This window comes from Ursus arctos, unplaced genomic scaffold, assembly GCF_023065955.2.
Source record: "Ursus arctos isolate Adak ecotype North America unplaced genomic scaffold, UrsArc2.0 scaffold_10, whole genome shotgun sequence".
Lineage (NCBI taxonomy): Eukaryota > Metazoa > Chordata > Mammalia > Carnivora > Ursidae > Ursus > Ursus arctos.
Window position 1 is genome coordinate 7,454,686 of NW_026622764.1, and position 15,048 is coordinate 7,469,733.

General features: G+C 37.8%; 1 pseudogene; it reads left to right on the forward strand.

Moving 5' to 3' along the window:
* The window catches only part of LOC113251140 (glycoprotein-N-acetylgalactosamine 3-beta-galactosyltransferase 1-like), an 86,033-nt pseudogene extending 77,494 nt beyond the window's left edge, over window positions 1–8,539 (forward strand).
* Window positions 8,540–15,048: the final 6,509 nt, after the last annotated feature.

The following is a 15,048-nucleotide window of genomic DNA, read 5'->3' on the forward strand; positions in this document are numbered from 1 at the left end:
GGAAACACCCCTGTGACCATTAGTGGTCAGTTACCCTACTGTATCTCATCAATGGCCTGCATGACTTCACCAACTGGCTATTTACAATACCATTGATTTTACCATTGCCACTCACTGCCCACTCTTGCAAATTACTCTTCTTCTCATTCAATGGTAGGATTCAACAATGTAGGATCATTAAAAATATACTTTCAGAATATTGAGTTATTTAGATACTTTTAGCATTCACATTCACACTGGCTAAATGAGGATCATGTTTAATCTTCTTAATTGGAGAGCCAGAATTTTTAACCAACAAATGGAGAAAATCCTTTATACCTGGTTGCATGCATTGAACTATATTCAATTTAATAAGAAATTCACTTACCTGAATCAAACATTAATCACGTCATAACCATGTTGAAGAGATATTTTCCCTCTCAGAAAGGAGAATCTCAATATGATAATTTTGCAATTTCTGAATTGTATTGTTAAATCTCCAGTAACCAGGACACTAGACACCAATTGCTAGGATATGAATCAATATATCTGGAGTACTCATTAAGAGACCACTTACAATTTCATCAGAATTGGCAATTGACAACTTCTTGAACTATTGGCCTAAATGCCCTCATTACTGACATAGAACCAATAAGATATTACCTAGTAATTACAATGTGTGCTGCAAATATACAATTAGTTAAATGATTTAGTAGCCAAATGTAATGCACTCAAGAACTTACTTTCTTTGAAGTCTTTGAACATAGCTATAAACTGCTATAATCTCTCATTTTTCCAGATTTAGAGCTTTTAATTAAATATATCTTCTCATTTGAATATTAATTATTTTAACATCTAATGACACTTTTCAATTTACTTTTTTTTTAAATTTACATCTTGTCTCAGTATATAGTTAAAAGGGCTCATTCATTTTAAAAAACACTCTGCACATATGGTATTAAGTCTCCAGACATTTTTTTATAAGATTAATATATTAACGAGTGTATGTTAACAGGCCTAAGTTTAATACATTCTAGTTAATTTCACCTAGGACAGGTCAGAACACAACATATTAATTCCAAAAGAGGCAGAAGGAGAGACAAGATATATCAGGATGAAACTAATACCTGTTCCTCAATAATCATAGCCTGAAGCTTCGGCTTTCTTGACCAGATATTAGCATCATTTTCACATAGGTGCAGAATAGTTGGTTGGCTTCATTCCTTCACTAACTCTGTAAATATTTACAGATAATCTCAGAAGGCTGGAACTAATTCAGTTATTGGTAATATAAATAACTATTCCATTTGTTATACTTTATAGAGGGAAAATGGAAAAGTGATTTTAATACGGAGAGACTTCTGTTTTAGTAGTTTATTATTGCATTAGCACAGAATCAGTCCTAAGAAGGGCATTAAGAAATGACCCAATTGTTTTTATATCTTTGGCATGCCTTATAAAGTTTGACTCTAAATCTTTGCATTTGTGATGAGGGGAAAAAATAAAGACAAGGCTTTTTATATTGTACCCTTTAGACTTAGGATTGCTACATGTACGTACATCTTGGGGAAGAACTTTTCAGAGGTAAGGAAAGCACTGGGTGAGACAGAAGTGGAAAGTGAAGACCCATACCTTGGCACCCTGTGGGTGTGAAGCAGAGTAGACTCGTTTTGGACTGGGTGAGAATAAAGTCACATGTCATAAGATGCACCTGTCTTTTCTGATCATTCTTTAAAAAAAAAAAAAAGATTTTATTTATTTGAGAGAGAGAGAGAGAGAAGGAGCAGGGGAAGAGGGAGAAGCAGACTCTCCACTGAGCAGGGAGCCCAACGTGGGGCTCGATCCTGAGACTCCAGGATCATGACCTGAGCTGGAGGCAGATGCTTAACTGACTGAGCCGCCCAGGCACCCCTGACCATTCTTGATAACCAGAGTATTAGACTGTAATTGTCAATGGCTCTTTAATAATACTGGACAGGGCTTTTTAAACCAGGACTATTTTTTTTAAAAAAAAAAGCAAAATCTTACCTTGAAAATGGCTAAAACATACTTTTGGAATCACATGTGGTTTATTAAATGAATAACTGAATAAAATATTTATACATCAAAACACAGGTAACAGATAAAGTGATTCTGATTAATCTTTGGTCCTGCTCGTGTAAAAATTGATGCAAATCTTAGGGCATCACGCCCAGGTGATATTCAATTCCCTCCTCACCACATCTCGCTTTGGTTTATTTTCTGATACTCAATTGCATGGACACTGTTCTTGTCCTAAATTGTTAGCTGTGAAAAAATTGACATCAGTACAAACTGCAGAGAACTCTTGACTTTTACCATCTGCTAATGTTCAAGGTTCAAAAAAGATTAGTATAGGGGCGCCTGGGTGGCACAGCGGTTAAGCGTCTGCCTTCGGCTCAGGGCGTGATCCCGGCATTCTGGGATCGAGCCCCGCATCAGGCTCCTCTGCTATGAGCCTGCTTCTTCCTCTCCCACTCTCCCTGCCTGTGTTCCCTCTCTCGCTGGCTGTCCCTATCTCTGTCAAATAAATAAATAAAATCTTTAAAAAAAAAAAAAGATTAGTATATATTTATATAATTCTAGCTGATTCATATAATGCTAGCTAAGCCTGTTACTCCTAGCTACTGAGACAATTTGTGCACAACAATAACGTGGGAGCATACATGCTCCTTCAACAAGCTCTCTGTGGAACAATGGACCAGCTGCCAGTTTCTTTAACTGAGAAGTGTGCCACTGGCATAGCTTACTGAGTTTCGTCTCATTTGGAATTTAATTTGTGCTGGGGCAGTAAGAGAGGTTTTGTAGTTCATTTGAGTTTTGGGTCTGAAGAAAAACTATTGCCAGCTTAGTAACTTTCTGATCAAGCTCCCCATAGCATCTTTGACTCTATGATACTTTCTGGATTCTCGTAGCAAAGATCTCTCCAAGCTACTACAGTCAGAGTCTACAGTTTTCTCCTTACCTCTGTTATTCTCACTTCTCTCTAGAATTTAATACTAAGCATTTACCATTATACCTTCAGTGATAGGTGATGAATGTGTATACTAGTTACTTAAAAAAGAAATGTATTAATTAAATTTATTATTTCAGAAGATAATGCATGAAATTTTTTACTATGTAAAATATGTACCATTCCTTTTTTATTTCAAAAGAAAATGGCTTTTAGATACGTATAGATAGATGATAGATGATAGATGATAGATAGATGATAGATGATAGATAGATAGATAGATAGATAGATAATCTCATTTTATCTTCCCCTTAAACCTACTTGATTATGTTGATCTGTGAAGGAAATTTAAAAAAATCTATCAGCTATACATGAATAAGACTGAGCCTGTTTCAGTAAAAAAAAAAGACATTTTTTTTTTTCTATTATTGTTACTTGATGAGAAACTGAACAACAGATTCTAAGGCTAATTGACATAAATTCTACTATTGAATTAATTCAATTTCCATTAAGCGCCTTATTGCTAAGCCTTGTGTTATGGCAATCATTCATTATCATAGGGAGACTTGCTCTATTATACTAGATATAGGATTTGTTCAAAATAAAATTATGGATACTATTTGGGAGATAATATAATACAATATCCCTCGGGATTAGCAAATAACATTTTTTTGAGACACTAATCCTTAGTATAAATTTGAGGCTAATAGCAAATTTTTCAATAAAAACCTTCAAGTATTTTACGGTTAAATAATAATTATTAAAAGAGATTAATTTGCTTTCTGCTTTTGTAAAATTCATTCAAGAGCATATGCAGGATGCTATCTTCCCTTAAGAACTGCATTTTTGTATTATTATTTCCTCTAGAGAGTTCACTAAGTCTAGATAAATGCTGTATATTTTATAAACTGCCTTTTATATTTTGAAAATGTCTATTTTTCTGAACAGACTGAAAAAACCACTTCCTCTTCTAATGTATCATGCTAAAGTCTAGAGGACAACAGTGACTAGGTCAAAGGGAGCTTAAAGCAGCAGGATACTTAATAAGACAAGATAAATATTTGAGGAGCTTTAAAGGTTCATTTCTCATAAAGATTTAGATAACCATCATACGTTATATAATGACTTCATTTTCATAATCATCATCTGAAATTCCCTTCAAATTAAATATATATATTGCATGTAGATATATTTCATTTGACATATCCTCCCAATGAAACAATTACTTTGGTGCATTTAATGGCCTTCCTCCTAACTGATAGAGCTGTACAATGTTCTCCATTCTGCTATTAAAATATTCTAATTAAATCAGTCACCCTGGTCCCATCTGTTATATACTGATCTCATGCAGAGAAGCTGCTGGAATCTCTCCAGGGCAGTGAATGTACTTAGTTCCTTTCATGGCTCATTGGATGTCACACGCAGGAGGACCTTGTTCTTGGTTTGAAATTATAACTAAGGCTCCGGGTATACAATAAACCATAGTGAATGTTGCGGAGATTAAATCAGCTCTTTTTTCAGAACGCCTGCAGAGTAAAAACAATTGTGGTCCACGTCACTGTTCAGCAACCTACTCTTCATCATGGTCTATGAGAAAGGTCTGAGGAGAATTCCTGAATATTCCCTCCAGGTCTAAGCATGACAGGCACCGGATCCTAGGTCTGTAGGAACGTGGTGAATCTACCATCCAAGACTGGAGCCCACCAGGGCACCAGAAGTCAGCGCCAAAGCGAGACTCCTAAGAGCAGAAGACCTCTGTTCTTTCAAAAATCACAGCACCCTCCATGAGCATTTCCCAACAAATTTACTGATTTTTAAATTTTAATTTCTTGGAAATTGGCTATGGTTTGATGGTGGGGTAATCCACAGAACTTCGTGTGTATAACGTTCTTGTTAAAAGATGATAGTAACAATGGTCTTGATATGTTAATTAGGAGGATTTGGCTGACAAAATGCTGGTTTTCATAAGTGATAGATGACGAAACTATTTGTATCTGCATTTACTGCTGTTATTTTTCAGTTCTAACTTTTGGGTTCATGGAATGTGGATGTCTTTTACAAAGAAAAGATCTTATTTTTTATTACCATGTTTTAATAATTAGGTGGGTTAGTCTAGCTGATACTTCTGTTCCCTGAAATGTATGACTACACATTATTGTGATGATGTTTCATTACAAAGTTGACAATTCTGCTTATATCTCAGATCCTTTTTGGTGTTAAGAAGACCATGAAGTATAAACAAATAAATTTGTACAATATTTATTCAAACAGCTAAACATATAACTCTATCTATCTATCTATCTATCTATCTATCTACCATAAATGAGCATACTTTCTTCTCTCCCATCCTATTTTTTACTATTTCAAATATTAAATAGTTTCAAAGTTTGTTTTTATCGAGTCTATTCATGCGTATAAAGAATCAACTGTTCTACCAGATTTTAAAATCCAGTGTCCCTATATGAGGCAACCCTTTGGCTCTTGTATCTGATTAAGTATTCACTTGTTTTTATACAAATTACATCTGTTGGTATCTATTGCCCTTCTGCTATGGCTCTTTCTTCCCTTGCCTTCTCTTACACATATATACCTTCATCTACCTTTTTTCTTGATAAGCTCATATCCCACCTTGGTTCTGATCAGTGTTCAGTGTTAGAGTTTATGTTATTCTACATCCTATCCAGACCTCATCTTCCATTTACTTGGCCCATTCACTTTCCACATCCCTAAAACTACCATTTCACTTCTCTCTCTTCAAACCTCTAACATCTTCCTTCTAGTCATCACTCACAGCAGACCTTGCTTCCTATTTTCCTGAGAAAACAAATGTAGGTAGCAGAGACGTCTTCCAGAAACTTTCAGATAGGACACATTGACCCCGCATCCTCCACACTCTGCCCTGCCTCCTGTAAGGACAGGTGAATCCCCTGCACCCGTATGTTTGCCTCTCCTCCTGCCCAACAGACCCACTCCCTTTGGCCACACGAGGCACTGCTATAGCACTTCTCCATTTTCTGAATTTTCTACACTTCTACTGGATCATTATGATTATCAAACACTTTTCTTCCATTTTTAGAAAGAGGAAACCCTCTCAATACATTTAAAGTCAGTTCCCATATTTCTCTGCTTCTCTTCCTCCTACCCCCAACTCCCATTAAGGCAAATCTCTATAAAATGTTGTCTGGACAGACTTGCTCTCTTCAACTGAACTCTTCACATTTTCTCTTGAATCCTCCTCAATCATGACTTCATTCTCACCATGCTTGCAAAGGCATTAATAGGAAGACTAATTCCCAGTTGCCATGTGACTCGAACATCAACATTTGGTGTAATCTAGCTCTGAAACAGTTTTTTCCTTTGGATTCCAGGAAACACCTGGTGTTCTAGCCTTTGTTTCTTAGTCTGCTTTTCTGATCTCACCTCTCATGCTCTGACCTCCAAATGCTGGTAAGCCCCAGGACTGTCTTCTATTCACACTCAAACCCCTCATGACATTACCTAATCTCATGGCTTCAGATTTCCATCTCTAGCCTGAGCCCTTCCTCTGAATTCCAGAGTGTTGCATTCAACTGCTTAGTCAACATTTCTACTCAGATGTCTAGTGGATGTTTCCAGCTTACCATGTACAAAATCACATCCCCCTCCCGCTGAAAGAAAGAAAGAAAGAAAGAAAGAAAGAAAGAAAGAAAGAAAGAAAGAAAGATGAAAGAAGGGAGAAAGGAAGGGAGGGAGGGAGGGAGGGAGGGAGGGAGGGAGGGAGGAAGAGAGGGAGGGAGGAAGGGAGGGAGGACTGAGGAAGAATCTGCTTCTACCACTAGTAAAGATCTTGTTTGGCTTTGTCATAGACTGTTGCTGTTCACCCAATCCAGCAGCAAATCCTATCAGTTCTGCCTCCAAATTGTATTCGGATTTAGGATCCCACCCTCTCCATCTTTACTACTCCCACCCTAGGCAAGGCCTGATCCTCCCTCATCTATACGATCACAGATGCTATCAACTGATAGACCTGCTCTGCCTTTACCTTCTTTTCTGTCTGTTCCCAACACGGAAAGCAGATTGATCAAGTTAAAATGGCATATTATGCCATATCTCTACTCAAAATAGTATTTCCTAATAATTTCAGTTTATTTATTTTAAATATCTCTTCACTGTAGCATTAGAACAGTTTCAAAAGGGAGCATAAGGAGATGTGCACATTCAACTTTTGTTCCAAATGCACCATGTTATCAGAATCAGTATCTAAATGTCTTATTAACAAGTCCCTACCTGGGGTGGCTGTGCTTTGGGTTGGCAGGGCCTGGACAGGGCATACAGTGGGGAACTCTGGGTGGGAGGAACTGATGAAGGCTGTCCTTTTCCAGCTGGAATCACTCTTGAGGAGAAGACCCAAGACATCAGACACCAGACAAAGGATAACCACAGTGTATTTTCCAAGTATATCCACTTTCCTGTGTTCTCATCTTTATGATGTCTGGCGTCTGTGTTAAAGTCCTTCTGTCCTTCTAGCTGAGCCTGGGCCTTATGACCCGAATGCCTGGCCTGAAGCTCACTATGAAGAGTATTAGGCCGCATGTCATGCTGCTCTCTCTGCAGAATATGAAATAGCTGAGAACATAAAAATCCGATTGCTGACAGCAGAGGAAGGATAAAACACAGCCAAACCTTAAAGGCCATTTCCCTAGAGTGGGCTTCCTAAAATCTGCTAGGAAAGTGGAGGAACCATGGAAATGCACCATGCATGCGTTACCTTTATCTCATGTAATCTCAGTTGGAAACCTAAGGAAGCAAAGCTACTTGGGCTCGGCATTATAATAAAATGTGATTTATGAGTTCAGAAGGAAAGAAAGACTTCCCGGCTACGGGATTAAACACCAAAGAAGGCAGAAACCAATGTTCCTGGAAAACAATTCAAGTTTTTCAGTGTGTTCATGACCATCATCTAGAAGAAGAAAGCCATGACAATACCGACATCTTACCAGAGAATCTAAGGTGGCTTCTGGCAATATACAAACCCATATCCTTCCGGAGAAGATGCAAGCCCTACCTACAGCACAGCCACACGAGTGGAGGAGCAGGATATATGCAGAGCAAAGAAGCTTTGGGGATTTGTTGATGCACCCAAGATGGACAAATGCACAAGCAGTTCTTCCACTGAAATAGTGCTGGGGCGATGCATGGAAATCATAAACATAGATGCAGGAGATTCCAGAGATCCCACGGGAAAAGAAATTTTCCATCCCTCTGGGCAGCAACACAACTTAAACAAAGGTAATCAAACCAAAACTTTTTGGGGCTAGCATTATAACTAGTATCCACCAATAGAAGGTCCTAGTTATTGTTCTGAACTTGTGGTTTCTTTCTACTATGTTGACCCTTTATCGCATTTATCATCTTCAGCCATGTGGGTACGCATATAGATATCAACCTGCCCTACCTGAGACTAGCCTAATGGACACAAGTGAAGCATACAAAAATGAAGAGCTAAAGGTAAAAATTAGGAAAGCCTTAGTGGAAAAAGATGAGCAAACAGATAAAATATCTAACCTCGCACTGAAGAAAGGCTTCTACGATTCTATTATAGAAAACTAGAATCCCAGTGAGGACTTCTAAGTGAACAAACATCCCATATTAGAAATCTTGCATATGTATGACTGTCAGTTGAAGCTTTCAATAAGCTGTGCAGTCTGTTAAAATGTGTTTCGATACAGAAACATACACATATGTAAGCATGAAATATATAAATACACGCACACACACACACACACACATAATATGTGTATATGAATGTTTTTAAAATCGTTGTCCAGGTAGAGGAATAGAGATGGTGTAGAGATTTTGTTGGCTGTTCTTGACCACACTCATTACTGTCACTAAGAAACCCAAACAACTTTGCTAGAACTATATCACACCACTTTGTAATACTTACACAGTGCTAAATAAATCTTCCTTAAAAAATTTTTAGAAGAAATTTTTTCCGGTGTTATTTGTAAACTCAACCCACGAATTTGTACTTGCCATGATTACTCATCATTGGCACTGTTTCCTTCAGAAAAAGAATAAAAATGGCCCTTGTTCTAAATGTGCATTAATGAAAACACAATTTGATATTAAAAAGAAAAAGCCCCATCAGTGCTTTCCAAGCATCTTCCAGAACATAGCCTTATTTTTCTAACACTAAATTACAAGATCTCCCTGATGAAAATCAGTTAGAAAATCGTTTAATGTAATAATAGTAATAGTTATTATTGTTGTTGTTATTTGCATCAAATTTCTAAATGCTGTGTTAGGGGTTGTGGAAAATACAAATAAGGCATGGCTTATTTTTTGGGTACACTCAAGTTACGTATTATTTGTTTAATATCTTTTTCTCCATGAGCAAATATGAACAAATCAGAGAACATCAACCTGGCAGAGTGTGTAGTTCCGAAAGTAAAAGGAGATATGAGACAAAGTTATAATAATGATTGTCTGGAGAATGGAGAAAAGAATTTCCATGGAGATGAAAATTGACTCAAACTTACAGGAAATGGGTACAACCTGGAGGGTGGAAGCTGGGGCCAGAACTGGGAAGAAGCCTTCCACGCCAGGCTGACATCATAACTTCATAACAGCTCACACAAGAACACAGTAGATATTTGGGACTCCATTACTTCATGAAGAAATGTTAAAACGAGAATGCATTTTTGAGTGGGCTATGAGATGTCTGATTGCAACAAATGTTTTATGTCGCTGGACATCGAGAAGAGGCTCCTTCCCCAGGCAAGCTTTCAAATAAGACTCCAGTCTTGGGCAACACCTTGTTTGCAATCTTGTGAAAGATCCTGGGGCAGAGGACCCAGCTAAGCTGCAGATGAATCTCTGACCTATTGAAATTGTGAGATAATAAAGTTAGGCCACAAATTTTGTGGTCATTTGTTCCGCAGCAACAGATAACTAAAAAAGGGTGACATTGATGTGAGCTGAGAGGCAAGAGATGATAGTACAGGGTTCACCAGAGGACAATATTGCACAAGTAGGCATATTAGAGAACACTAAAAGGATGCTGAGGAAAATCATACACTTAGAAACTTGTCGAATTATTTAGACCTGAAATGTTAAGTGCCTTGCTCTATTGGAGTCCATGGGAATTAAGATATTGCTATTCCTGCTGCTGGTCATTTATTGAAAATTTTTTTTTCAGTGCTTGACAACTTCTAAGCACCTTATATTTATGGACTCAGTTAAAATTTATGACTACTCTATAGTTCTTGTACTGTCCGTTTTACAAGTGATGGATAATAACTGGGCAAAATTAATGGGTGGTAGTTCCAGGCAATGTGATCCTAAAGCCCATGTTCCTAGAGGTAGGTGCTCTTAGGATGACTTAAGATTCAAAAAACAGAGACAGAGGCGCTCCACCTTGAGAGCAGTAAGGCTGGTGGGCTCCACGGCTTAACAATAACCAAATGCTCATTACTAATATGGACAAATTATTTTGCAGTGTATCTGAACCTGACCCGAAAAACAGGGATATTGTAGTGACTTTCATTGTAAAGGAAACGTTCAGTTACTACTTCATTGTATAAGAACAATAATGAAATTATTTTTAATATTTCAGATTTTCTTTTTCAGGTTAAAATATAACTATGGAGATATGCAGGAGATGCTCTGAATAGAAAATATATGGCTTATGAGCGAAAAACAAAATACCACCAGTTTCATAAATGTATGTTTTGTGCCAGAATAGATTCCCAACTGGTTTTACGGCTGGAGATGGCAAACGCTATGAGGGACAGGAAATAAATTAATAGCATCACGGTTGCATGATTGCAACATAACTTTTATCCTAATGACAAGTGTACCATAGCAATAATAAAAGTTTCAGAAATGATGGGGCACTTATGCCTTCAATGAACCATATAAGTAGATATTTCTATTATATCTTTGGCTGAGGGTACAATACTGCATTTCATCATGAGCAAACCACTGAGATCTGTGGTAGACGTTGAAAACTTCTGGTTTATTGGACTTCACTATTCATTTCAAAACCTTTTGCTCATAATATGATTTGTAGAAGAAATATATATACAGAAGCAAATTAGCCCTGTGTTGTGGACTTGTTGGCATTTGGTAAACTGAGATTCAACCCTGTGTCTACGATGCAAACCATATCAAGGTCATTGGATGTGGGAAAGTGGGGGAGTTACAGAGGTCAAGGATGGACGAGTTTTCTAGCTCAGGGGAGTGGTAGAGGGGTCTATACATAGGATGGGGGGAAGATGATGGATTTGGTTGCATGAAACTGAGGTCATAAAGATTATGGGTCATAAAGATTACATTTACAGGTGAAAAGGGGACAAATACACCATCAAGAAAGAAGGTAAAATTCACCGTGATTATTTTAAGCATTAGTTTTAGCTAGAAGAGGGAAAAATATCCCCCCGAAAATTCATCCCTCATGTGGTTTTGAGATGTGTACATTCACCTCACCTGTATATTCCAAAAATTCTAAGAAAACCACTTCATTTATAGTTGCCTGGGGTTGTTAGCTTCCTCCGGCATTTTCAGGAGGAAAGGCACTCCTTTTTCAAAAACAAATGAACAAACAACTTCAATCTAGGCCTCCAAGAAATTTCACAGATATGGTGGGAAGATCTGGGCTCACACACGAAGATTAGCAAACACCCCCACACCCGGGGCAGTGAGTGGGTGTCACAAGTGAGAGCCGGTACCCACCCCGGAGCGAGGCGTGCACCCACACGGACTTCTGGTCTGGGAGTTGCCAGTCACAGAACACAAAAGAAGCATGTTTGATATGTTTTTGAGAAGACAGGCATGAAAATTGGAGCAACATTTAAGACATAAATCAACAGGTTGTGACAATAATGAAAAGAATACTTCTAAATGAGAACTGTAATTGAAAAATTGAAACCCAAGGTCAGACATAAGAGAAGCCATCAGATTACAGAAAAGGATACGGGACTGTGAGAGAAAGGCTAAAAATTATATGGAAAATAGAAACATTCTAATACATACTTCATTAACCTTCCACAAGGAAAGAAGGGAAACAAATTCAAAAAGAGGCACTACTCAAAGAAAGAGCGTCTGAGAGTTTTACTGAGAGGAAGACCACAAACTTCACATTCAGGAAGCATGGGACATGCAAGTAAAATGAAATCCACACTTAGACATTTCACGTTGAAATGAAAGAACCTCAAGGAAAAAGAAAATAAATTAAAAATACTTATGGAGAGAAGACAGATCACCTACAAAGAACAATAAGGCTGACAGCTGACCCACTGACACCATCAACAAAAGCAGAGAAACAGTAAAATAATCGTTTTAACGTTCTAAGAGAAAATAGTCATCAACCGAAACTTCGAAATTCCAATCAGGAACGAAATTTAAAGTTTTGATATCTGAAACCCAAAAATGTCTATCACCAACACACTTTTTGCTAAAGGAAATTTGTGAAAAGACATATTTCAGAAACGGGGGGAATGGTTTCAGAATGTAGATTTGACACAAAAGACACCGGTGATTTTTTTTTATTATTTATTTAACTACATGGGTAAATATAAGTGAACATTAGTTGTTCACTAGCTGTCTAGTTCGAGTGGTTGGAATAAAGCAAGCAGAAGTGGGTTGGAGAGGGAGACTCAAGTCTAGGTGGTAAATTTCTCAATGAAAGGAGGGGAGTAAACAAGTCTGGAGGCATCAGGAATGAGGGGGGTACAGGGAACGTAGGTTTCGGAGGGTGAGAGGCTGATCAAAGAATGTCTTGGCCTTGCATTCTGAGAGACAGAGGAGGCAGTCCCAGAGGCCTGACTCCACTGCAAGGAAAAGTAAATTCCTGGCAAAGCGGTATAAATACCCAAGTCAAAGTGCCTTTACAATTGGAAGTCCATATGCTCTTTTATGTGCTACAGAAATGCAGGGAGGTTAACAAGTGACGGAAACTCTCTAGAATAAAAGTTCTCTACATCCTGGGACTGCCAGGGCTTCCTCCTCTCATTAACATATCATTCTTACCCCTTGGTTTGCACTGCTCTCATTAAAGGTAAAAGCAGCTGTAAGCCTCATGCCACAATGCAAGGTTCTGTGTTCCAATGTATTTATTTAAAGAAGTCAGAGGGGAGGAGATGATTATTACTCAGCTTAATTTCACTTTAAAAGGAAAGCTCAAGCATCAGATGCTAGTGTGTTCAGTTTCCTAAACAAGTCCCCTTGGAACAGTAAAAGCATTTCTTTGTCAAAGCCTTCTGTTTTTTTCCCCGTCTCTCCATCAAAGGAATAGAAAAAAAATGTTGACTTTCTTTTGATTTTTTTTTTTTAAGATTTTATTTATTTATTTGACAGAGATAGAGACAGCCAGCGAGAGAGGGAACACAAGCAGGGGGAGTGGGAGAGGAAGAAGCAGGCTCATAGCAGAGGAGCCTGATGTGGGGCTCGATCCCAGAACGCCGGGATCACGCCCTGAGCCGAAGGCAGACGCTTAACCGCTGTGCCACCCAGGTGCCCCGACTTTCTTTTGATTTTTATTTCATACTCTCTCAGTATGTTAGGAAAGCTTTTTAGAGATAATCTTTATTTTCCCCGATATGTTCAAATATGAAACAGTCATGTAATTAATTTATCTTCTGGAAAGATGGGTTTGCAATGAGTATTTATAACAGGGCAGAGGACCAAGAATAATAAACTGAGCAGGTCATCTTCATTTACGCCCACTTGAATTTTCTCCAAATTTTTGCATTCAATCTTGTTCCTGGTGGCCTTTAGCCATAGAGACTGTAGATCAGCCATCTGTACTTGCTTATTTCCTTGCATCTTTCTGATCTTCACCTTGCGACACACCACTCTTACTTACTCTATGGCCCTGACCTCATCGGTCTGTCAGTAGTGCCTTGATGCTAAAAGCCCTTGTATTCCTGCTTATTGTCATCATTCTCTGTTAGATAAGCCTTCCCATTCTTAAAGACCATCATACACTTATTTTGCTGCCCTTTTACCCTATCTTCACTGGAAGAAGGAATCCTATTCCTTTCCCTTATCTATAGCGCCTCCTAACTCTTATATCTTACATTATCTTTATGCTTTCTGCCTCTTAACTACGTGCGTTCCCCAAGAAATGGTCCTTGGTCATCTGCTTCTCTTCCCTATCTCTTCCCTTGATGTGCTTTGTCTTGTCTTAAACTAGCCTCTCTGTCATTGTGTAATGCCCAAGGTGGGTGACAGGGCTCTCTGAAAAAGGTAAAATTTGACGCACCAATTAGGTCTAAACTTGAAACAGTTAGCCTGGGTGTCTCTTTAAACATCCAAAACAGAGTTACGTTATAATTTATCAAGCTTGAACATATAATTATAAGAATAAACAAACATATCCTATATTTTAGAATAAAGCGATAACAGCAAGTATTAGACATTATTCATGCATATGCTTTCTATTTACCCATGTAAGAGTTTGACAAATAACATAGGCACATAGCCCCATATTAAACCGCCCATCCATGAATGTTCTTTCTTGCTCCTTCATAACTCTTGACATTAACTGAATCACTTTGGATAATGAGGCTAAGTATAAAGCCCGGGATAGTAAAAAGAATACATTAACCCCCCAGATCCCTGGGCCTCATGATTCTCTCCTTCCCCGACTCCACCAAAATAATTTAATGAACCTCGGAGCAGGTTCAAGAGAATCATGTTTAGTTTGGCTTTGTCCTAATTGGTGTTGAGTCCTGTTGTCAGAAGGTCTGTAAAACTAGCCATTTGTTTTAGATTTCTTTTGATACTTTTGTAGCACCCTGGCAATTAAAATCAATCAGTATTTTTTATTGTTAAAAGTCAAGAAAACATATACTTTGACAATTTAAATGTAAGTTGGTTATTTCTTATCATGTAAATTCTGGAAAATCAAACTTCTAGAATCAATATTCTTTTAAGCAGAAAACCAACTTTCCCTGAAATACTTTAAAATCTCCTTCCGCTTATAACATGTGCGAATAAATAAATTCAATAGTTTTCTTTCCTTAAATTATAAAGAATTATCAATTACATTCTTCTGATGTTACCCTTGTCACTTTTATGACTGGTGCTATACTCTTTTTTTTCCCCCTTCAATT